Raw genomic sequence first — 27,535 nt, forward strand, 5'->3', positions numbered from 1 at the left:
TTGTAAACTATTCGGTTATCAATGAAATAAAGTTATTTGATCCCAATGTTTGTTTATTTATGTTTAATGTTTTTCATGTTTTGGCTTTTATTCGATTTCAAACTCTATATCGCTTTCTGGAGAATTATACGCAAACTGGTGCGTAAGCGTATTCAGTTAAATGCGACAAATGCTCCGGAACATCAATTTATGCTTAACATACCTTAAATAACCTTTACATAACTTAGAAATAAGTTTTGAAGGCTTTGGTATGGCAAAATCTAGTTTATTCGCTTACAGGGACTAAAATTGACAAACTACGAAAGTATGCCAATCTGAATTGTAACGAACATTCCGGAACATGATCATAAGTTAAACACACCTTAAATATCCTTTACATAGCTTAGAAATAGGCTTTGAGGGGTTTGGTGTGCTAAAATAAACTTTATGCTCATTCAGGGACTAAAAGTGTCAAAAAGTGCATAAGTTTGCACTTTCGCGCATATCTTACGTTCTGAATAATTCCGGACATCCAAAAATTTATGTAAGCATTAAAATATTATGTCTTAATGTTTGGCATGAGAAAAATCCATCCGTCGCGCAATTTGGATCGTTTTTCGCGCTTATGCGCATTCCGTCGTAATTAAGCGAACATCGCGATCGTATGACCAAACGAACCGACATCCGAGATATTTTTGAGCATGTTTTGAGTTCCCTATACTTTAACATCATTTTAGAGCCTTGAAATGAGGTTAACGGGGCTTAAACGTGCCAAAAATGGGCCAAAATGCATGTTTCTGAAGTGCAGGGACTAAAACTGCAATTTCTGAACTTTGACCCTTAGGCGGGGCGCGTAAGGATTCATGTAATCCTTACGCGGGGCGCGTCAGACTCCCAGTTCTGCAAAAATGTTTTTAACAGCTGGTTGTAGCTGTCTTGCACCTCCAAACCACTTGCAAATGGTTTTTATCAATACTAGGGGCTCCCATGGGTTATATTTTCAGTGGGTGTGAGTTGTATGGCCAAGATCGAAGCACGTTTATCAAGGAACGATCCTAACGGTCTTGGTTTTCCTATAAATACCCATCCACCCCCATTGCAAAACTCACTTGAATTCTGAGGTTGCTCTCTAAGTTGGGGTGCTTTGACACTTCATACCTGAGAGTACTCGGAATTCAATCTTGCGGGGACCCGTTGTAAGTATTCTTTCGTTCTTTTATTGCTTTTCGAGTCCGAAAGTCAAACTTTGTTTGACTTTCTGCATTGACCAGTTTATGGTCAATGCGAAGTTCGTTTGAACTTCATAACGTGAGCGTAATCACGATGGTTATAGTCTCTAGCGACTATACCTACTGATTACCACGTTATCTAGGCTTAGTGACGAGTCGTAGTTTCGGTCAAAATGCGTTTTCTTGCGCATTTTGTAACCAAACTACTCTAGGGTATTAAAACCGTTTGTTTTAATACCAAACCTGTTTTCTAACGTTACTAAACATGTTCTAGCATGTTTAGCTCGTCGCTTTTAGTTTTTGTGCTTGTCTAGGGTCGTAAAGGTAAGCGATCTAAACAATCGCTTATGCTTACGAACCCGACCCATTTGGTCGATCATTAGGATCTGACCAAACACATTAGGTGACCATAGTGTATAGGGAATAACCTTTCAAGGTTACGCCTTATGGTCACGCCGTATAAGTAGTTGTATGACAAGTGGTTCTTATGCTTTAGGTAAATTACCAAAATGCCCCTTTTACACTAAAAATTCATTTTAAACTTATGTAAGATAATTTTTGACACCTAAACTGATTTAGCAACAATATTAAATGTGTTAAGGCATATCTTGCTTGTCATAGGGCGAGTTAGGCGTTTCAAGCGCGTTTTACGCAAACGACACGTTAAAGTAGCATAAGCTACCTAAGCGGGCCGTAACGGGTCAAAAGCACTTAGGTTAGGTTTCGTTTTAGTATGAAGGCTTTGTCAAACCATATTACATAAGTTCCCACACTTATTTGGTTTACGAACCCTCGTACTACCCGATCCTCCGATAGGTCCGTTTATTAATATAGATGCCTTTATAGGTGCCGTTTGATTCCGTGATCTTCTAGCATTGCTTGGTGGTTGTTCTACGACTTCTAAGCAAATCACGAGTGAGTACATAGTCCCCTCTTTTACTGTTTTTCAAACATTTTGGGGTGAAACACATGTGCCTACTTGTTACTTTCATGCTTTCCATGTTTCCATATCGTATGCTTGCTATGTTCTTTAGTACATTCATAGTACATGATTTCATTACATTGTTTTGCTATGTATGTTAACTTAACATGCTAGCACATTGATTTACATTACATTACTTTGCTAAATATGTTTACATGACATATTAGCACATTGTTTTACATGACTTTTCTGCTCTGTATGTTTACTTAGCATATTTAGCACATTGTTTTCACGTAACTTGCTTACATTTGGTATGACATTTGGTATGCATAAACGGTTCTTTACTACATTCATTAACATTAATCACGCCGCTCGGTAGTAAGTAGTGGTACCATAGGACTTGACAAATCCCGTTCCTAACATCCTGGGTTGGTGTGGATGTAAGGAATGACTGAATCCGTGAACATTTTACTTTGATAACCTTTACTCTAAGGTTATCCTGCTGTCTCAAGGCTTGAATGTAATGCGTTAACTTACCACATAAATGTTTGTATCAATAAAACAAGTTTTCTACTTGGCAAAACATAACTTTTTGATTTACTCAAAATACTTTGTTTTGTTCCTTTTTACTTATGGTTAAGTATTCTCATTTTGTTACTTACCATACATAACTTTTGTTTATACATAACTACATGACTGCATTTTGGGTTTTAAACATTGACAATGGTTTGGACAAGAACATTTGATGATTGGTTTGAACATGAACTATATGCTTTGGTGGTTTGTTTAAGTGACTTAAGTAGCGATATGCGTGTAGTATGATACAAGCATGGTGGATACGCCGCTGGTACTTCCTATATATAAGTGCTTGTATTGTACTACATGTCATAGCGTTATTTAAATCATTTGGTTTGGACTTATACATTTTTACACGAGTAATACATTTTTCACAAGACTTCGTTTTACCAAAACAAACTTGCTTTATGCAACTTATTTTACTTGGTTATTCTTAAACCATACATAATCCTTTTATTTATATTTATCATCAAACTTTATCGCTTTCCAAATGATTTACAAAACAAAACATTTTACAAGGTTCATGACTGACTTTTATTAAACACTTTTCTTAAACTTAAAAGTCATGAATCCTATTTTTCACAAAACCTATGTTACTCACAGGCATTTTTATGCTGACGTACCTATTTTCACATGTGTTTCAGGAGCAAATGCGTAGGATGATCGTGACACGCTAGGGTGGACTTGGGCCTTAGTGACATAAAACAGAACTAGACGTAGTTTAATTTCGTCATGTGCTCTTTATTTCTGTAGTTTTAAGACAATGTAACTTGTTGGTTCTTGTTTGAAACAATGTATTCCACCCCTGGGTGATGAATAAAATAATATTTTAATTACCTTGGTTGTGGAACAATAATTCTGTTACAACACTCCCCGATGTTTCCGCCACGATTTGATGTTTTGCGTGGTCGGGGTGTGACAATTCATGACTCACGTTTCGTAATGGCTCTTTGTTGCTACTTGAGTTTGAGGAACCATTTGACATGAGTTAGGAGGAGCTGAGATAAGCATGCAAATCACAATATTATTATGGGTGCACACATAATAATAGTGTGGGGTGCATGCGAGTCCCAGTGAGCCTTACCAAGTGGAAAAGGGGTCCCGTTCCGTTATTTGACCGATGTGAAACATAACAAACCTATAGGGGTTATAGCAGTGATTGTCCCCTACTCGAACGTGAACTTTTCATTCATCTTTGGATCCTTTTGAATCTCGATGCTATCGAGTATTACCTGAACACCCATCTGAACACCTAGCGAACCGTGTAGAATGTTAGGTGCTTATACGAACGTCCCTGAGTTGGATGTCGCAGCATCAAATGATTAATCGATACCTTTCTTACTCCTCTTTGTTTGCTGGAACTCATGTATTGATGTCTTAGATCTCGAAGTGTGATCACTTCTGCAACACTCTTGTAACAGATCGTGTATTACTCAAACAACTTGCAACATCGATGGACAAGAGGAGGAGCATAGTACTTTACCAACCTCAGTATTTGGACAACCTGACTACCGGCAACGAACGTCAGCGGATTGATTTCAAACGAGTCTGTAACTCTAGTCAGCTATTTATGGGAGTCAACTCTTACGGATCAATCGGGGCATATATGATGATAATTGACCCTAGTGTGGTATGAGTAACTGCCAGCACAGTGAGTAGCGCTTTAGGACGTGGCTCAGAATGTGAAAAGATGGACTTTGATGGTGAAGAATCATAGGCCTTCGTGTCGAGCAACGACATTGGGGGCAGCAGTCACAGCGACAACAAGGTATTTGTAACCCTAGCCTACAGTAAGGAAATAAAGGTGCCTATGACATGGATTGGCCATGGTTAAGTTCAGAAGACAACGACCAAAGGAACAACGACAGTACTTGAAATCCTTGTAATGAGAACAGCAACACTAGAAATGATGCTCATGGAAGGGCATTTAGAATTGGCATGGGCGACGCCAGGTACTTTAGCAACATGGTAGCTAGTATGAGTAGCTAATCATTTCGTCTCTGTTCCGTTTGACCCTGATGCCCCTTGAATTTGAACCTGTTATGGAATCGGCTGACGGCAAGACAATTGAAATTTCATACACTAGTTGGGATGCAAACTCGACCTTGTGGGACAAGCAATCGACATCGATCTTCTTTCTGCTATCCTTGATGGTTTGAAGCAGTAGTTAGAATGGATTGGTAATCCATACATCGCACATATATACCCTGTGAGAAGAAAACTTTGCGTATCCCTCTCCCTAGTGGAGAATCGTCATCTGTTTCAAAGTATCGGAGTTGTGCAGAGGTTAACGTCAATTCTGCAATGAAAGCCCGGAAGTGTCCATGGAAGGATTACCCCGCTATGTTAGCACTTATTATTGATGTTAAGATTAAGGAAAGGAGGATCGAGGATCCACCCTTTGTTCGTGATTTCTACCTATGTGCTACCAGAAGAACTATCAGGTGTACCTTCACATCGTCCGGTGGAATATCAGACCAGTATCATGTCAGAGGCAGCCATGATTACTCGTACTCTTACCATCCTGCACCAGGAGGGTTGCAAGAGCTGTTTAATCAACTACAGGCATTATTGAACAGGAGTTTTGTTGAACCTAGCTTTTCGCTTTTGGGAGCCCTAGTTAGATCCATGAATTTTCGTATGTGTACTGATTATCGAGAACTTAGCAAGGTGACAGTTAAGAACCGCTTGCCTCGACCATGTATTGACGACCTGTTGACCAGCTGCAAAGATCAAGCCCCATTTGAGGATTGACTATCGAGTGAGCTATCACCAGATTGAAGTTCAAGGGGGAGCATGTTCCTACAACAGCATATCAAACGCAATGCGGCCATTTCGACTTTGTACACCATAATCATTGAGTTGACCAACACACCAGCAACTTCAAGGATCACATGAATCGACCGCATTTGTTGACAACGTTCTGAATCCTGACAAGGAGAATGGAACGCCATGGGTGGCATTTATATCTTATTTTAGAATTCCTGAGGGAGGAGCCACTCCTCTCAAAGTCTTGTTAATTGTAATTTCTGGGTTCGAGAGGTACCTTTTGGATATATAGTCAGCGAAGTGGGAACGCACGTGGATCTCACTAAGATCCGTCTTGGTTGGAAACTGATCGACACCAAAGAGTCCCTCATGGATACAGCAATTTCTTGGTCTCACTTGTTACTATCGCAGATAAATCACAAGATTTTCGAAGGTTGTGTAGCTTAAATCTCTCTAGCACAGCAGGGTGTTGTGTTCGTGAAAGACAGAACAGGAGGACATCTTTTCAGCTTTTGAATCCCAACTCTGCAATGCACTGAGCATTGTTTTTTACCCAAGGGTGCGGGTGATTCAGTGGTATATCCTTATGGTCCGAATCAGAGTCCCAGCTGCACATCGATGCAACACGAGAGAGTGATGACATACGTGATGGAGTTACAAAGAGGAATTGCGCGACACACACAACTGGCAGTGAAAACCGTGGCTTTGGGATTTTGGATGGAGGCATCACTTGGACGGTACCAGATGCGTCATTTAGACCGATCACAAGGGCCTCCCGTGTATCGATGTTCGAAAGAGCAAGCATGCAATGACATCGCTGGATGGAACTTCTGAATGAGTATGACTGAGAAACCTAAACACACACGAGCTCTACAGCCTGCTATTGACTCTAACTTACCTGATTAGACAAACTCTGCCCAAACTGGAGAACTGAATGAAGAGGATTTTCAAGTCGAACCCATGCGGGGCTTGGAGAAGCAACCTTTGACAGGTCGGACGATACTCGTTACTTCATGGAACGAATGTGGGTCTCATTACACGGTAACTGTAGGGAACTCGTGTTGAGCAAAGCACACCGGCCTCGATATTCTAGTCGTCTGGGTTTTGATGAGAGACGTTAGGATTTATAAACTTTGTACTGGTGATCGGGCATGAAGGCCTACCTAGCTAGGTATAGGAATAATATATGACTTGTGGGAAAGTCAAGGTGGAGTGTTAGCAACCAGAAACACTTATATGGAAAGCGAAAACAGACTGCCGTGGATTTGGTCGCTAGTCTACTTACAACTCGAAGCGGAAAACAAAATCACCTGGATGATCGTTGATTGTCTCACGAAACCAACACACTTTCTAGCCATCAAAGAAACGGATAAATTCTCTACACTTGCAGTCATCTACCCGAAAGAAGCGGTTGCTAGGCACGGGGTGCCAACCTCCATTACCACTAATCGCGACCCACGATTTGCATCTGATTTATGACAAGCGATGCACAAATCCTTTGGCTCACGCCTAGACATGAGCGCAGCATATCATCCACAGACGGAGGGGCAGACTGAATGCACAATCTAAACTCTTGAAGACATGCTTCAGGCATGTAGTCGACTTTGGCAACGGCTGGGAAAGACATCTCCCTTTAGTGGAGTTTTCGTATAACAACAGTTACCACACCAGCATTCAGGCTGCTCTGTTCGAGGCATTGTACGGATGGAAGTGCCGATCGCCTCTGTGTTGGGCAGAAGTTGGCGACAGCCAAATCATTGGCCCAGAACTCGTCGTAGGCACAACAGAGAAAATTGCTCAGATGCGACAACGAATGGCGACAGCTCATGACCGTCAGAAAAGTTATGCTGATAAGTGTAGGAAACCACTCGAGTCCCAGGTTGGGGATCAAGTACTACTTAAAGTCTCACCTTGGAAAGGTGTAGTTCGTTTTGGTAAACGAGGCAAACTCAACCCACGATATGTTGGACCTTTCGAAATCACGAAGAGAATTGGCAAGGTGGCCTACAGGTTGAATCTACCTGAAGAACTCAATGGAGTTCACAACGTACTCCATGTGTCGAATCTGAAGAAGTGCCTGTCAGATGAAACCCTCATAGTTCCTTTCAAGGAGCTCACCATCGACGATCAGTTGCGATTTGTCGAAGAACCAGTGGAAATCTTGGACCGGGAGGTTAAGACTCTCACATGCACCAGAATACCCATTGTTCGAGTTCGTTGGAACTCCCATCGTGGTCCAGAGTTTACCTGGGAACGAGAAGACCAAATGAAACACAAATATCCCCAGTTGTTCGAGAAAAGTGAATCCACTACTAAGACCGAAGCTACTGCGGAATTTCGGGATGAAATTCCAAACCAACGGGGGGATGATGTGACACCCCAGGAAAACCAGGAAACCACGCAACCAACCTAGCTTCCTCAGTAACTACGTGCTAAATTTCGGGACGAAATTACTTTCAACTTGGGGATGATGTGACAACTCGTAACTTCGAGGTAAAAACCGTTCCTTTTATAGTGTGCAAACGTGTAATCGAAACCAAATTCATATTGTGTTAAACCGACCCGAACCGTTTTGTTATATGTTAGATATCAAATTATTATATTAAAAAATCCTTTGATTATTAGTTAATAAAACAAAAAAAAAAAAAGAAGTCATGACCTAGTAATTTTCCCTCCACTATCGTATACATAAATAAATGGGATATGAAACCTTAAAAAAATGAATTTGATGGATTATTAAGTGTATAACCGAAAACAACAAAGTGCAGCAAAATCTCATTTGCTTTCTTAGGTCCAGCCCAACCCCAACCCACTTTTCCCTTTCCTTTTTCCAATTGGTGGCTTCGGCCCATCATTAATTCTAAACCGCCACTTTTGGCCATTAATAGGTTATGTATGTTGCATGCTCTTTCATAACAACATAACTTTCCAAACCCTAACTACCACACAAGCAAAAACCTGCGACTTCTCCTGCCTCTGTTCCTGTTGACGCAAGCAAGAGCTCCAAGGGATTCTTTCGCGACTTTCGGTTCATATCCTATTGGCTTACACCATCTCCTAGATCTTGGTAACTTTATAACTTTTGTTTGGTGTCGTTAACCTTTTCTTTATTTTTTGTTTCTTGGCTGTGTTTTCGGGTTCGACAATAATAATTAGCGTTTTAATGGTTACTAGTGGTATAAGGCGACTAGTTGTGATTGTTGTTGGTGTTATAATGCGACTATACGTTCGATTAAGTCACTAGGATTTTAATTGTGGGTTGTATATTATGTATGTTAACTAGGCTGTGTTTTCTGGTTAGTTAGTGAATCTTGAGGCTTGATGGTTACTTGGGTTGTCAAAAATCATAATTGTTGGCTTTATTGTCGATCATGGGTTCGAGTATGTGTCTCGGGTGATGTTTATGGGTTTAACCCAGTGGTTAGTGATAAATTAGTTACTATATGATCCTATCTATGATATAAACCTGCTATGAATTAATGTTTACGTGTCACGGGTTCGCTAGTCAATCGTTTGCGAGATCGGGTAACGAAAACAACAAGCCATCCAACAGTTACAGCCAACTTCGGTTGGCTGTAACCAGGTCATAACTTAACGAAAAATTGATTTTCTTGAGTCTATAACGTGTTATTTTGAAATACGAATCATATGGCAATGGAATCATAATTTTTCAACACCGTATGATAGGTTTAACGAATTATTTACAAACAAACACTGAAGCGGCGAAAATCTGCGGTAAATGGGTCACATGTTTTGGGTCATAACTTTCTGAGTAATTGGAATTTTGCTATGAAATTTGTACTATAGATGACCACTAATTAATGTCGTTGTAATTCTTCAACTGGAATTTCGTCAATCGGACTTACGATGAATTTTAAATGAATTTTTCCATGGACTGTAGTCAGAAAGTGATGAATCTGATTGCAGCCCGGTAAATGAATTTTATAAAATAATTAGTGATGAATTAGAACCCGAAATTTTGACACAATAATATTTGGATCGTTTAAAACATTCTGTAATTTTTGGGGATTTTGTTGTACACGAACTATTCCGGATAACAATTCGAAAACTGCCAAAAATGCACTATATTGCTGAAACTTTTATTGAAGAGTATTTTGAACCTTTTGTGACACTTGTGTTGTCGCTAAACTATGTTGTGATAATTAGCATTGTATGATTAAATGTGCTACGTGCTAGATACGTGTAGAAACTTTGTGCCCTATTTGAAACTACTAATGGACTAACTGGTAATCGTACTAGGACGTGATTGACCGACCTTGACTGTTAGCTATTTTTAAGAGTCAAACCGAGCAACCAAAGGTGAGTTCACACTCTTTATAGGGCATGGGATTCCCGGTGGTTGGGAATGGGTTAAGGAACTAAAACGGAACCTACATATTCTCCTTGGGTAGGATATGTACCTCCATCCTCCATGGGTAGGATGCCAATATTAAACTTGCATATTCTCCTTGGGTAGAATACGTACCTTCGTCCTCCTTGGGTTGGACAACAACCTTTAACTTACTAGACAAAACTCTATCATGAAGTCCCTCATTTTTATATCGACTTAATCGCCGGGCCAATGGCGAGCGGGTCATTAGTTAATAGCATTATTAGGGTTGACAAGCCTCACACCATGCCGGTAGGACGGGCGTGTACTAATGGATCTGGGCACTCAGTCAATGATGATAGACATTGACTTAGGGCACAACTTACTTTCGTCAGTTGTCGATATGGTAACGGTCTAGTGGTTCACATGGGGAAGCCCCCACTGATTATCGACATGGTTTGGGAAACAAAGATACTGGTTTACGAAACAACTTATGGTTTTCAAAACAAACTTGTAAAACTAAACAACCAACTGTGAACTCGCTCAACTTTGTTGTTGACTCATTGTTACATGCCTTGCAGGTCTTTAGGTGCATATTGTTGGAACTTGCTATCTGGGAGGCTGGAGTGGTCATGGGTCGAGATATATGGAATCGCAACACAAGACTAATGGATTTTACATGTGGTTTATAAACACTTAACGAATGAATTATGCTTCCGCTGTACACTGAATTTATTTGCAATGTTGTAACACTTGATGTTATTAAATGAAAGTTTTATTTAAATATATCTATGAGTTCAATATGATTGGTGGCTAGATCTTGGTACGTCACACACCTCGCGGGGGCTTCCGCTTGTGGTATTTTGGGGGTGTGACAGGGGTGCAATCAGTTGCTCCAGGTTAGGGTCGGCTGTAGTGGTTGCTAGGATATGAAAGTTGGCTAGGCTTCTATTAAGCATATCCTGTGTATGGGCATCTGTCTCTCTTTTAGCGGCTGCTAGAACTCTCTGCTCTTGCAACGTTTTCATTCGTTTCCTACGCTCATGTGCTCCCCTACTAAACCATCCTCTCTTTTTAGGAGGGAATGGCTCTTCAGACTGAGCCTTAAACACGAATATTCCTTCTTCATTATCAGCAGAATACCCTGAAAGGGCAGGATGTGAAGAGGCGCCTTCGCTTCTAGGCGAACCGGACAATTGACCATACGTGCTGGATGGTCCTTGGTCGCTCATACTGTAAACTAACAAATAGTCAAATAACACATAACAATAAAATACAATTATGCACGTAGTTCCGTAATTTATTTCCTAACACTTTAGATAAATTTTGGTGTTAGCAGAACACTTCTGTGGATGAATCAGTGGCTTAACTCTGATACCACCTTCTGTCGCAACCCCCATCCCCTGACAAATCCGGGAACGGGAGGCCGCAACCAGTTTTGGTGGTATCTGTATTTTATCCATTTTGGCAGTGGAATTTTCATCAGGACCGTAGTTAGGAAATGTTTTATCAGAGTAAAATACCACACTTTCATAATATTAAACACATGGGATAAAACCCAAGTTTTACATACACACATTTTCATAGGAATAAATTCTATTTTATTTAATAAAAACATCTATTTGTTTTAAGTAACTTTATAGCCACTTTTCCCAGCCTTCAGTGTTGTCCAGCTGGCTTCTATTTGGTTTTCACATGTTGTTACCTGAAACGCGTTTAAAAACATTTTGTAAGTGGGAAATACTGGTGAGTGAATCCCAGTTTAATCAAGTTTAAGGAAAAAACCATTGTATAGTATTGAGGGCGTTCACGCAATTACATTTGTTTCCAAGTCATATCAATTACCACCCACGGTACTGTCAACCCGACTTGTGGTCATGTTACTCCTCGCAGGGCAGTAACAAATTTTATATACAAAACCCCAACATACCGACGATAATTGTATCCTTACAAATACTCAATAACTGTTTAATATATAATTAATCGTGTGAGGTTTTGTAAAAACAGTTTGCAAAAAGGAGATTCCTCACATTGCTGTCTTAGGTTTTCTGTAAGGGTTTCCTGGTGATTATCTATAAATTACACAAACGCACACACGTTAGTATAATAACCCATTTTAACATTAGAAATACCCTCCCTGAGACGGCATTCCAACGACTACGTCGGGCAGAACCACGACAGCCGTTACGGAACCCTAGATCAATCGGGCAGCGTATCTAATACGTATCCAGGGGTGATACTTACAACGGAGCAGAACTTCGTTATTTAGGGGGTATTATGCCCGGAAATCACTTTATCAGTGTGGAAATTCGTAAGAAAGAAAAGAAATGAGATATCGGAAACTGAAGCCGATGCCCATAATTTATAGGGCTGCAATTCGAGTCTCGCGGCCCGCGTAGCAATTCTTCAAGGCCTTCGCAGCCCGCGACGCCAGCTAGGGTAGGCCCTAGCTTGGCTGACTCGGACACTAGACTCGACACGGTTGCGACACGTGGCGGCACCGGAGGTGTCCTGGTGGCCTAGCCGTCGCACCCCGCGACAGCCCCCTTTTTCTTGTTTTTATTTTATTTTTAATGATATAATGTATTTTTGGCTCGGTTTTCGCATACGGGGTATATTTTAGGACGTATTGGGGTATTTTACTATAATTTAGGGTGTCGGACAAATTTCAGGAGGGTTGTTATATTAGTTGATTGTTTGTGTGTATGATGATGAACACCACATAAAGACTTGTTAGATGATGATTAAACACATGATCTAACAAGTATGTGTAAGGATCTTGGAAGATCTATGTTGAGCATATTGTATGTGAAGGATGAACTTGAAAAATAAACATGTTTAAGTGTAGAATTTGATTCTTACAAAGTATGGTTCTTGATAAATGGAAGGTTTGAAAGTTTAAAGTTCTAAAGTGTAGAGATTACTACATGTTAAGCATGGTTTTTATTACTTGAAAATAAATAAACTCATTACATATGTAAAAATGAACTTGTTGAAGTATTTAGAACTTGAGATGTTGAAGTAAATGAATTTTTGCAAAAATGGATGACAAGTTGTAAATTGTGAATTTTTACAAGTTGATTCATATTAAAGAATAAACCATGTTTTTAAGGTTGAAAGAACATGTTAAACACAATGTTAAAAGACTACAAGTTTTTACAAACTTTCAAGTTCATAACTTCATGAAAAATGCATTTTTATACCTATGTTAGGTTTGTAAAATTGTGGTGGATGATTTGTTGAATTTTGAAAAGCTTAAACACATATTTTAAAACATGGGAAACCTCCAATTTCCAAAGGAGACTATGGCGAAATTTTTATAAAATTTAAACACTTAGAAAATATATATTTTTAAGAAGTTATTACAAGTAATCTTGATTAATGGTTTTAAATATAACAATTCCCATAATTTTTTGGTATAAAAATACAAGTAATGGAGGTTGGTTTTCAAAAATAAAAATGATTATAAATATATATTTAGGAAAATATATATTTAGAGATCACATAAACTATGTGCTATGTGTATATTAGTTATACTAAATTTAGGAACTCGAAATAATGCACCCACACAAATACCAAAAATTGTAATTAAAGAACTACAAGAATTATAAGAATTACAAGAATATAAATAGATGTCTTGGGCACAAATATTTGACTTTTTGGATAAATGGACTTATTGGACAAATTATATAAATATTCCGGAATTAAATTTGTATTATAACAAAGCTTTGGTAAATGGTATTTTCCAAACCGAACAAAGGACAAAGTATGTATTTTTACAAGCAATATAAAAATATATCATATGCTGTCAAACATGAAAATACATTATTTTTGAAGTATATGAAAATATTCATTTTCATAAACATTTTAAGAGAATATTATTTTGATGGAAACTAAAATATATATTGTTGGGGTTAATCTTAAATATAAACTATTTCTAAGATATATGTGAACACTTATATTTATCAAGTCTAAAATATAGACATTTTCCATAAACATATCTTAAAATGTATATTTTAAGAATACAAGAATTATGATTATAATTGTGCAAGAATAATATTCCGGAAAAATGAAACGTATATTAAGTGTGAAATACTTAATAAATACAAAAATATACGTATTCCTATACGTACAAATACATACCAACATATACTACCAACGCTTGGTAAAAATACCCTTATACAAGTATTGCACATAACTATGAGAATACAAAGTAAAACACTCAACATACTTGTAACAACCCGCACCTCTGTGCTTGTTACTCTCGCTACATTCGTTACGCCTAGCACTAGAGATTCGGATCATAATGTAACTATATCGCTTACAACGCTACTTCGCATATATCGCATACTTTCAACACCCTATATCGCACATCACAATGCATACGATGACATCGCGCGAGCGCTTAAACTACTCCCCTCGCTCGTCGTAATGGCACGATGACATCGCGTGAGTACTTAAGCTGCTCCCCTCGCTCGTCGTGTGGGTCGCTAACGCAACGCAAACTCGAAATGCAGTTACTTATGCTATGACCTGTTATATATAATAATAATAATAATAATAATAATAATAATAATAATAATAATAATAATAATAATAATAATAATAATAATAATAATAATAATAATATGTGAGTAATAAACATGTCTAAACGCGCACTCGCTAGCACGCGCAACTTAATTTATCATACTGAAACGTAACTTAACACGACGCTACTTATCTCGCTATAACGCTTAAAGTATCCACAATGCTTAAAGCAACAAATCACGTCGAACGAAAACGAAACTTGGAAAACTAACTCACACCAGTCATCGGATCGAATGACCATTCGGTCGAATGATCATCCGACCGGATGACCATCCGATCGGATGGCCAACCGATCGACTGGCCATCCGACCCACGCACTGCACTGCCTTAACTCTCCCTCACCTATAAATAGGACCATTGTGTCTCATTTCAACACTTTGGTTCTCCCATCCGATCACGCGCTCCCAAGTCGCTTCCAGTCACTTTTCACCATGATTCAAGGCATTTTCGTAAGTATTTCTCTCCAAATCTTGTACAATCTTCATCACTACACACTTTTACATCATTCTCCCCATCAAAATCACTGATTTTCCTTCTGAAATCGTCCGATTTGGACATCTTGAAGGTGGTTCTCTCTCGGTTTCTTATGCAAACTATAGTGTGACGTTACCTCATCAAGAATAGTTCAGATCTAAAGGATTTCCAAAAATTTTGACGTGAATCTCCATAAAACTTGGCATTTTCAACCGTTTTTCAACTTTCATACAAAACCCAATGGAATCTAGACTCATTCAGACTCTCTACTTATTTTATAGTTGAGAGCCGGCTTGAAAACGGATTTCCACCGGAGAAGTGACCAACTAACATGTCAGACCTGAAACTTCGTCGGGAACTGTGAAACTGATTGAATGGGGTGATTCTCATCTGATCGGAGGAGCTGGATCTTGGTAGGTTTCCGTTGTCGACACGTCGTCACGCCGTCTCCGTTGACCCTCGAAAACTTTTACTTAGAAATTTTACAAAGTTTGCAAAACAACAAGTTACCCACTCGAATGACCATTCGACTAGGTGACTTGTCCTTTCAGCACTTATACAATTTGATCAAACTTCAAACTATCAAGCTCCCACTCGAATAACCATCCGATCGAATGGCCATCCGTGCGGATGACCATCTGACCGGATGACTTGATTTATGCTACAACGAAAACTTCAAAAGTTTCAGAAACAATTCACAACGCTCACATTTCATTCGAATGGCCATCCGTCCGGATAACCATCCGATCAACTCATCATTCGACACTCATCTCATCCGACACGCTGTTTACGCACTGTTCAACTCTTACACTACTATTCTATGCTCAGGCTAACTCAAACGCGCTTCCCTTCAATCCAATACAGTAGGTGTTTAGCAACTACGAACTACTGTGAGTATACTTGACCCCCTTTTTAAAACGCTTTAAACACACTTTAGGGTGTAACATACGTTCATATCTAAAACGCACTTATCAAAATGCAGTCTATACTCTAAACTATTATCGCATGCGAATAACTGACGTACATATTTACACGTGATGCTTGATACATATGTGCTAGGACTTTTACTCGCGACGTCCCACCTTAGCTAGTATGGTACTATAGTTGGACTCACACCCGACGGGGTCTAGTTAAGGGAACCACGCCCTTTTCGGGATCTCTATCGCAGTCATCGAGTGACTTAGCTGGTAGTATTTGTCTTGTAGTATGTATGTTGTGTGTCTCGTTTATGTTTGTGGAAATTTGCAGCGCTTTTATCGACTTTATACTATTTTAAACCTGTATGCTCGCCAATACTCTTTGTATTGACATTATTTTAACGTATGTTGCAGGTTAATCGCGGACTATCTCGAATCAAGCTAGGAAGTCTAGAAACTCATAATAAAATCTAGGTTGTCGGATTTGTATTGTCTAGGAGAACATGAAATCTGTATAACTGTTTGCTGATATATTTGTTTATTAGTATGGGATAATGAATGCATTAAATATTGTCGCTAAATAGTTGTTATGGATTCTCTTGAGCAATCTGATTCGCCTAGTGCCGCGCCCCGATGATTCCACCATCGGTTGGGGTGTGACAGATTGGAATCAGAGCCATACTATAGGGAATTAGGAAAGACACGACCTAATCTGGGTTTTGATGTCTTAGAATTGACCTAGTCTATAGTCTAAGTACCTACCTTTGAAAAGCTGGCCTATTGCTTCGTGAGAACCCAGTAGGGTTTTTGTACGACCCTAAATGCTGTTATACTCTCATTCGAACTCGTGAAACCTACATCTTCGAATGAACTCCCGCACATACAGCTTCGTACGAATGAGCCTTTCCTAAGGCTGAAAACATACTTTTGCCTTTCCTAAGGCTAACACAATACACACGCTTGACGATACTCGTACACCACAACCGAGTGATCGTGTCGAGATTAGGTGTGAAAACCAAGAACTCTCGACGAGAGCGCTCACTCAGCGCATTATTCTTAGCACGAGAACCTTTCGTTGAGTCAGGAGTGATATCCACACCTCAACAGAAACCTCCATTTCTATCTAGTGGAACTCCCGAATTTATTCGGTGAGCATAACCACAACTAGGAGTGAAGTTGTTAAATCTGGGGTGAAACCCGCATCTTAATGACCCGTTCCACTCCTTAAAATGGTTTTCAAAAGCTCTCACCAAAGTGTCGATTGTACCAACGACTCGATCCGCGTAATAGCTGGAAGGATGAGTGCCGTAACCGCATCCTGGTGAGGGCAGAGTCCATTAGGCCAACGCATGTGTTCGAACTTGTTGGGAATAGTTGATTCACTTTGGGTAGTCGATGTCTAACACCCCAGACACTCCATCTTTTTTTAGCCGCACTCGTCGATTATTACACATCAACGAATTTTACGAGTTTACGATTTTACGCTTTATCGATTTTTCGACTTTACCGCTTTAACGATTTGTCGCTTTTCGCTCCCCGCTTCATACACACAACTCGCATAGCCATCGCAATCTAAAACAAAAGTCGAATGTCCACAACAAAACTAAAGTCTAACAGCTCGCTCTCTATCTTCATCACGTCCTCGCGCAATCTACACAAATATATATATATATATGTAAGTATCTATATTATACGATTGTATGTGTTCTACGTGAGAACTTAGGAATCTCGTGCATCCTATGTGGCTCCTATGTGAATATGAATTACTCTATTACCTGCAACAAATTTTATACGCACTCAGTCGCATCGCATACTCAAAATCATTATGAACAAATCTCACTCCAAATCTCTCTTTGTTTAGATGTCTTCGAACGATTCCACCTCGAGACGTATGACCAAGAGAAGGGCCAGACGACGCGCCGATAAAAGGATCGCCTCACTCGTGGCCAAGGCGCCACAGTCTATTTACGCACTGTTCAACGCTTACGCTACTATTCTATGCTCAAGCTAATTCAGACGCGCTCCCCTTCAATCCAATACAGTAGGTGTTTAGCAACTACGAACTACTGTGAGTATACTTGACCCCCCCTTTTAAACGCTTTAAACACACTTTGGGGTGTAACATACATTCATATCTAAAACACACTTATCAAAACGTAGTCTATACTCTAAACTATTATCACATGCGAATAACTGACGTATATATTTACACATAATGCTTGATACATATGTGCTAGGACTTTTACTCGCGACGTCCCACCTTAGCTAGTATGGTACTATAGTTGGACTCAGACCCGACGGTGTCTAGTTAAGGGAACCATGCCCTTTTCGGGATCTCTATCCCAGTCATCGAGTGACTTAACTGGTAGTATTTGTCTTGTAGTATGTATGTTGTGTGTCTTGTTTATGTACGTGGAAATTTGATGCGTGTGTGGTGGTATATATTTTTATGTGTATTTTTAGCCCTTTTTAACACATTAGCCGAGTTTTTAATTTATAAAACACGATATTTACTAACACCAAACACACATATGGGCAAGTGCACCCATCGTGAGCGTAGTATAGTGTAGGTAAGATACCGAGGTTATCCAAGGACACAAGAGCTTTTAATACCGGTTTATCCTCAACGTCTAATCAAATCAAAAGTTTGGAAAAAGGTTTTAAACTAGAAAATAAAAACTAAAAATGCTGAAAATAAAAATAAAAATAAAAATAAAAATAAAAATAAAAACAGATAGACAAGATGAATCACTTGGATCCGACTCGCCTTTAGTGTAACCTATGATTATTTACGCACTTTTGCACTTTTTATGAGATTATCTTAGTTATAGTAGTAGGCCCCTCTTTTGAGGGTGACGTTACCCTCAACCTAGTAGTTTGAGTCAGCAAGGATACAATCCTAAAGGGTTGGATTATTGAAAGATAATTAATTAAGTTATTAATGCGTAATGTGGTAGGCCCCTCTTTTGAAGGTGACGTTACCCTCGGCTAAGTAGTTTGAGTCAGCAGGGATACAATCCTAAGTAGCTGGGTTAATGTATTAATAGTAGTTTACATATGAGGGGATCAAGAAATTCGAACCCCCGCCATCCAATACCAGTGGGTATTGAAGGAGGTCCTACTAAGCTTGACCCAGGTCCTTGCAGGATCCATACACTGAACAAGGCAAGACGCTTACCAAACCATTCCCTTAACCCCCGACCAGGTAGCCAACATATCTCCATATAGACCGTGGAGATATGAATGGTGTAAATCTTTTATTTTACATAGACAGTAAAATAACGCCAAGACACCACGGACAAATGATAAGGATGATTCACCTTCAACATAAGAAACTAGTTATTAAAGTCATTAATACATAACCAAATAAAAAGTGCGAAAAGATTAAAAATAAAAAATATTACACTAAATGCTTGTCTTCACCAAGTGATGTAAGAGACTTAGGCAAACATGGCCTTTGATTGTCAAGAACTCTTACTATCAATCTTGGATCCCGAGACTACTACACACACTCTATGATGGATGATGGATGATGGTGGTGGATGATGGTGGTGGATGATGGTGTTGTGATGGTGGTGGAGTGTGGGTGAAGTGTGAGAGAGGTGGTTTGCCAAGGGATGAGTTGCAAGTGAGCCAAGCACCCCTATTTATAGCCTGCACAGAAGCCCGGACACGGCCTCGTGTCCATTGGGCACGGCCCCGTGTCCACCCATCTTCTCTTTCTTCATTAAATGCAGTTTGTCCGCATTAGTTGACCACGCCCCCGTGTCCGCTGGGCACGACCCCGTGTGCAGAAGCGTATCTGTACTATCAAGATTTGCTTGGATTCTGCGAATCTTTGCGTTGACCACGGCCCCGTGTCCGGTGGACACGCCCCCGTGTTGGGTGATAGAAGCTTCTACAACTTTGTCTTTTCTGCAGACACTTGGGCACGCCCCCGTGCTCATTGAGCACGGGGCGTGTTCATCCTTCTGATCTCTTGTTTTTGCTTGGAAGATGCTGTCGAGGGGTGGGGCACGCCACGGTTATTCCTTTTCTTGTATTATTGTTAGATTTGGCTGCATTTTTGCTTCTTTTGTTCATTTAAGCTATTTTAATCCTGAAAATACAAAAGGAAGACAAAAGCACAGTTTTTCCAACATTAGTACTAAAAAGGGTTAGTTTTATGCCTTATTTGATGTAATTTATAATGTTGCATTTTGCACACATCAAATACCCCCACACTTGAATTTTTGCTTATCCTCAAGCAAAACTCTTTATTTTATGTCTTACACACCCAAATGGAATGGGTAGAAGAGAAGGTTTTTGGCTTGTCATAGAGTGTCGGAATTCCAAGATTCTTTATTAGGTTTTATTTTTATTTTATTTACAATCCTATTCGTTATGATTTAGTTAGAGCATTACATAAGAGAAATTATTTATTTGGGCATAACATGCCTCTTTAAAATTCCATTTATATACAAGTTCACATACCTCACGGGAGATCACTCAACACTCGACCGAAGATGTATTTTTGTGAAACGCTCGGGACTGACATGGAACTTACTTCTACCATAGGCTTGCCAAGCAATCAATCCTCCTCCTTTTTAACTATAAACCTTTGTATATATCAAGAGGACTTTGGGAAAGGGTTAGGCTTGGGTTAAAGGTAGGTGGTTGGGTTAATGGTTAGTAGAAAAGGGCGAAAGGCGTAAAAAGCGTCGGTTTTCGTAAAACATTTTGTTTTTGTGACTTTTTATTTCAATGAAGCATTATTCAAACAAGCCTTCTTTTGATGAGCTTTGTTTGTTTATTGCTATCTTCATTTTTCTTTTCTTCTCTATATTTTTTTATAAGGAAGTCACAAGAAAACCGAGCTTTGTTACTAAAATAAAGGGTTTAAAATGAAAAAGGGGTTTGGTGGGTAAAAGGGTGTTTGTTTTGGGTTTAGAAATGAAAATGTTTAGGCTCAAAGGGGTTAACTTGGGGGATTTTGGGTAGGTGGTAAAAAAAATAATAATGGTGTTGAAATAAAAAGGGTTAGTCCTAATGCCTCCATCACTTACTTACTTGGGTTTAAGTTGGTAAGGACCGGGAATATATCGTCATGGCAAGTTCTAGAGTCGTAGGAAACCAAGCGGCTATTCACACAAGAAATGAAAAATGAACATTTAGTTTAAAGATGTGTATTTATATGCTCAATAAAGGCTCAAAACTCACTTTTTGTGGGAATGGGTTTTTATGTGATCAAGTATATATAATCAAATTTTAACTAGATTTGTTATGCAGTTTCATAATTTTCTTATGTTGGTTATTTTTATCACGACGCTATCGGTTGTAAATTTATAAAGATAAAACCTTTTTAGAACTTGTTATTCCCAATTTAAACCAAGACAAGTAAAAAACGAAAAGTTTTTGAAAAAAAATTGGGGTGTTTAGCGGTTCCAATAGAGTTTTGTGTAAGGATTGTAATTAGGACTTGCAAAATTCAAGGTTTTAGCATCCCCCCACACTTAAATTACACATTGTCCTCAATGTGTCCCAAAAAATTTTTTTTGAGGTTGATTGAATGTGTAAAAGTTGTGAAAAAGCAAGAATTTATGTTACTGGGCGTTTGGACACGACCCTGTGCTTGCTGAGCACGACCCCGTGGTCAGATTGCCAGTAACAGAAACTTACAAAAGGTGGGCATAGGGGCGTGGCCGATGAACACGACCCCGTGTCTGGTGAAAATCTGCATAAATTAAGCAAACAGCAGGTCTGGGCGATTGGGCACGGGGGCGTGTCGGATGGGCACGACCCCGTGTGGATAAACTGTAAATGTGTAAAACAGGTTTCTGTCTTCGGTTTTGCTGTCCCGGCTTTAGTGGCACTAATGTTTAGTGCTCTAAGCCTCGTATGTACCTGTTTAACTAATAAATGCCACACCAAACAATAGCCAACATCCTAAATTACCATTGTTCAACCATCCATACCACAAGTTAAAAAGAAAAGAAAAAGGAAATGCGGAAATTAAAAAGTGTTAGAGAAAGTAAATTGTTCAACAAGCGGCACGCAGGCCGGAAATTTTTCATAAGATAGGGGGTTAACCTGTGAGACCTCCAACCATGAACCGCTACCTCCACTCCTCCCGCTCAATCCATGTCCTCGTCTTCATCATCATCACCTCCTCCGTGGCCCGCCATATATTCTCGGATGTTTCCAATGTCCTCTTGCATGTCGGAGATATTTCTCTCTATTGCTCCGACCCGGGCATATGTGTTGTTGGCCATGTTGTAGGTGTTCCTGGTGCACATGTGGTTTTCCTGCAATAAATCATGTAAACTATGAAAGTTAGGAAAACCGCCTCCTTGAGAGGAGGATTGACCCGGATCACCCTGGGGCTGGTAGTGGTACTGAGGAGGAGGTCGGATGTGTGGTGCGTGTAAGACGAGTGCCTCTTGCGGGTTCCATGCATGCCCCTGGACTCTCTAAAAGCTGACAGTCCCGTCATCCGCTTCATTAATCAAGTTCTTGGAGCGGCATATGACCATGTCTACTCTCCCCGACCATGGGCTCTTTTGGAAATTCCTTGGCATCCTATCAACAAAGTGTTTGAAGAGGCGATAGATCCACCCTCCAAAGAAGATACGAGTCGGGGGAGTAGCAAGTTGGTTCCAGTGCATGTTTCGGAGTAGTAGGTATGGAACATCAAGGTTGGTGCGGGTATGAATGCAATGGAGGACCACCAGATCTCGTAACCCGACAACGCCGCTACTGTCGTGCCTTTGGCTAAGAGAGTAGGTGAGGATCCTATGGATGTAGCGGTAAAGAGGGTCTCTCAGCTGCGTGCTCTTAGTTCTGCTTGGATTATAGTTGCCATCTCCTATTTGCGCCCAGGCAGCCTGGCGTTGGTTTTCTGGAATTTCACGTAAACCCCTAGTGTTTTCTTCATCCCCAGCATCTTCCTCCGCATACAACCCAACTATTGCCCCAAACTGTGCCATCGAGATTGAGTACACAGTCCCCCCACATCGGAATTCTACCCCATCATTATCAAATGGATCGGCTCTCATTTTGAAAGCGAATGTGCTGTAGAATTCCATGTTGTATTCATGGACTGAGCAAAGCCGGGTGCACAGGGCGGCTCTTAGTGGGCCGGTGACGAGGTTGTTAAATCGGTCCAGCTGGTTCACTGCTCCTAGAAGATCCATGCATACTTGTCGTGGGTACTCCTCCGGCCTGGTTCTAAGCACATCGTATCTTGCTTTAGCATCCAACTCATTTGCATTGAACCGAGTGAATTTCTTGGCCATCTAAAAGAAAACACGAAACAATTAGCAAGAAATAGTGAAATTTTCGGAATAAAACTGAAAACAGTCGGCTGAACACGGCCCCGTGTTCAGCGGACACGCTTCGAGTTGGCCTGAAACTGGCTGGACACGCCCTCGTACTCAGCGAGCACGACCCCGTGTCCAGACTTGTGTTTCCCAAAAATCCCATTTTCGACCCGGTCCCGAAAACTTGAAAATATTTGGTCCAGTAGGGGCGGTTTTCCCCGAAAATGAAACCCCAAGTGCCGTTTTTCTCAAAACAAACCGTTTACCCCTTTAATTTTATCTTTTTCGATTCAAAAACAAGGGTTTGGGGTTTTAGTGAGAAATTGGGCAAATCTGCAAACAATACAAGTTGATTTACTCCCTATAACATGTATCTAAACTAATGTTAACAGATCTAAGCAAAAATTCGAGGTTCGATCCGGATAAAGTTCAAGAACCCTAGATTTTTCCTCAAATTTCTGATGTTAAACTACATGCAAGTGCTTAATCTAACTGCTAATGATGATAGAATCATACCTTGATGTTGTTGGAAGTAGAGGAGACGTCGAAATCTTGCAGAAAAATCGCCTGAACCAGAGAGTTTTCGGGGAAACGAGGCGTGTGGAATGAAGAAACTGTTTTGAAAAGGGGGTTTTATCCCGACAGTTGCGCGGACACGGCCTCGTGTCCAGCGGACACGGCCCCGTTGGCGGGCAAAAGTAAATTTTTTTTAGTGCTCGTGTGAGTGCCTTGTTTCCCAAAACTTGGTTAGAAGACTTACCGATTTAAATGTCACCCCTCTTGTTCGTAACTTACAAGGTATGATGTTGATGCTTTCATTCTTCGACCGTTTGAAGTGAGATTTCTTCCTCCTCATCCTCAATGAATCCTTGATAGAGCTTCAGCCGTTGGCCATTGACTTTGAATGGAATTCCATTTCGAGATTTAATTTCGACTGCACCGTGTGGGAAAATACGGGTGATGGAAAAAGGTCCTGACCACCTAGACTTTAATTTACTAGGAAATAATCGAAGTCGTGAATTAAACAATAGAACTTGATCTCCCACCCGAAATTCATTAGGTTTAATGTGTATATCATGCAAATTTTTCATTCTTTCCTTATAAATTTCGGAGTTAGAGTATGCATAATTCTTTAATTCGTCTAATTCATTTATTTGACAAAATCGATTTTTACCAGCAAATTCTAAATCCAAGTTTACATTTTTAATCGCCCAGTAGGCTTTGTGTGCTATTTCTACTGGCAAATGATAGCTTTTTCCATAGACTAGCTTATATGGGGTTGTGCCTATTGTTGTTTTATAAGCAGTTCGAAAAGCCCATAAAGCGTCATCTAACTTATCTGCCCATTCCTTTTTATTTAACCCTATGGTTTTTTCGAGTATTTGTTTTAAACCTCTATTAGTCACTTCGGCTTGTCCATTTGTTTGAGGTTGATATGCCGTTGAGACCCGGTGATAGACCCCATATCTTGTTTAAAAAATTTCAAGTTAAATGTTACAAAAATGGGTACCTCTATCACTTATTAATGCTTTTGGTGTTCCAAAACAAGAGAATAATTTTTTCAGAAATCTTACCACGACTCTTCCATAATTTGTTGGAAGTGCCTCGGCCTCGGCCCATTTAGACAAGTAATCTACCGCCACAAGTATATATTTGTTTCCTTTTGACGGTGGGAAAGGTCCCATAAACTCAAGTCCCCACACATCAAAAAAATTAACAAACAAGAATGCTGTTTTGTGGCATTTCGTTTTTGGAAGAAATATTACCTGATCGTTGGCAAGCATCACAAGCCTTGACAAGACTTTGGGCGTCTTTGTAAATGGTTGGCCAATAAAATCCTGAATCAAATCCCTGTCGTGCGGTACTAGCAGCACCATGATGTCCTCCGTATGGACCTTCATGACAATGGCGGAGAATTCTTCTTGCTTCACTACCATGTACGTATCGGCGGATGAGTTGATCGGCACACATTTTGAAAAGATAAGGATCTTCCCAAAAATAATGCTTTACATCAACAAAGAACTTTTTTCTCTGATGATGTGGCCATCCTTTTGCGACTATGCCGCTAGCTAGGTAGTTAGCATAGTCGGCATACCATGGCTCTTCTCGGTATTCCGCCTTTTCCAGGGACTCCATTGGAAATTTTTCATTTATTTGCTCGTTCCTGGTTGCCTCCAAAGTTGGGTCTTCTAGGCGCGAAAGATGATTTGCTGCGGTGTGTTCTGCTCCTCTTTTGTCTTTAATTTTAATGTCGAATTCTTGGAGGAGTAGAATCCACCGAATCAAACGCGGTTTAGCATCCTGTTTCTTGAAGAGATATCGAATGATTGCATGATCTGTATAGACTATTGTTTTAGAAAGAACAAGATAAGAACGAAATTTATCAAAAGCAAATACCACGACTAGTAACTCTTTTTCTGTTGTTGTGTAATTTTCTTGTGCATCGTTAAGTGTTTTACTAGCATAATAAATTGGGTGAAAATGATTTTCTTTTCTTTGTCCCAAGACAGCTCCAACTGCAAAGTCACTTGCATCACACATGATTTCGAAAGGTAATTTCCAATCGCGCGCTATCATGATAGGTGCATTGATTAGCATTTCCTTTAGTGTTAGAAATGCTTGGTTGCAATCCTTGTCAAAGATGAAAGGGGCATCTTTTTCAAGTAATTTTGTTAGAAGTCTTGAAATTTTTGAAAAGTCTTTGATAAATCGTCTATAAAATCCGGCATGCCCTAGGAAACTTCTGATAGCTCTAACGGAGGATGGGGGTGGTAATCGAGAAATAGTGTCTATTTTTGCTCGATCAACCTCCATTCCTTCGCTTGAGATTTTGTGACCGAGTACTATTCCTTCCATTACCATGAAATGGCATTTTTCCCAGTTAATGGTGAGGTTGGTTTCCTCACAGTGGGATAGCATTCGTTCAAGGTTATCTAGGCATTGGTCGTATGAATCTCCAAAGATAGAAAAGTCGTCCATGAAGACTTCCATAGTCTTTTCTATCATGTCATGGAAGATGGCCACCATGCAACATTGGAAAGTTGGGGGGGCATTACATAGATCGAACGGCATGCGTCGATAAGCAAAAGTTCCATAGGGACATGTAAATGTTGTCTTTTCTTTGTCTTCGGGTGCTATCGGGATTTGAAAGTAACCTGAAAAACCATCCAAGAAACAATAAAATTTATGACCGGATAATCTTTCTAACATTTGATCAATGAAGGGTAAAGGGAAGTGATCTTTTCTTGTTGCTTCATTTAATCGCCTATAATCTATACATACCCTCCATCCTATGATGGTTCTCATTGGTATTAATTCATTTTTTTCGTTAGTTATTACCGTCATACCTCCTTTCTTTGGAACTACTTGGACGGGACTTACCCAAGGACTATCGGAAATTGGGCAAATAAGTCTGGCGTCAAGTAGTTTGATGACCTCATTTTTAACCACTTCTTGGACATTTGGATTTACTCTACGTTGTGGTTGTATTACCGATTTGTAGTCATCATTCATTAAAATTTTGTGCGTACACATGGAAGGACTTATTCCTTTGATATCTACAAGCTTCCACGCGATCGCATTTTTGTGTTTTCTCAAAAGTGTAATTAATCTTTCTTTTTCTAAGCTAGATAACTTAGACAAAATAATTACAGGTAATTTACCATCTTTGTCTAGAAAAGCATATTCCAAACCTTTCGGAAGTTCTTTGAGCTCAAGAGGTGGGTCTTTTGGAGACTCCTTATTTGGTTGCTCATTTTTATCGAGAACCACAAAAGTTTGTTCTATGGCGACCTCTTCTTCAACAAAGTGGTCAATTTCTTCACTTGTATCAGGTGGTTCATCTTCATCTTCAATTAGGGGGTCATTATTGCCGAATGGATATTTCATTGAGCGCTCAAGATCGACACTCTTTTTAAATGCCCCTAATTGAATAGATAGATTGTTGTGCTTCTGGTTTTTCAAAGCTTTGTGGGTTTTTACAAAAGGTCATCGCAACACTAGAGAAGCGTCATCAAGGATGACAAAGTCGGTTGGGATTACCATTTGATTTGTTTGGACCAAGACATCTTCAACTACCCCTATTGATTTTATTACCTTCCGATTGGATAGAAAAATGGGTATTTGAAGTGGAGAAAAATCACTAATACTTAATTTTTTGAAAATGTAGTTTGGCATTATATTAACATAAAGATCTTTATCAATTGTGACATTACTAATAAAGGAATTTTGAAAAAACACGGAACCGGTTTAATGTTAATTTCAAATGGATCTTCTTTTATTAGTGAAGTTTGATCATTTGTTAACCTAATGTTTACCGTTTCGTCAATTTTAGTGTTAGTGTTTAACTCTTTTAAAAACTTAGCATGAGTGGGTACTAAACAATGATTTTCAAAAGAAGGTTACAAGAGATCAATTTCTTCAAAATTAGACTCTTCTTGAATCTTAACGTTATT

The sequence above is a fragment of the Helianthus annuus genome, chromosome 9, assembly GCF_002127325.2.
Source record: "Helianthus annuus cultivar XRQ/B chromosome 9, HanXRQr2.0-SUNRISE, whole genome shotgun sequence".
NCBI classification, from domain to species: domain Eukaryota; kingdom Viridiplantae; phylum Streptophyta; class Magnoliopsida; order Asterales; family Asteraceae; genus Helianthus; species Helianthus annuus.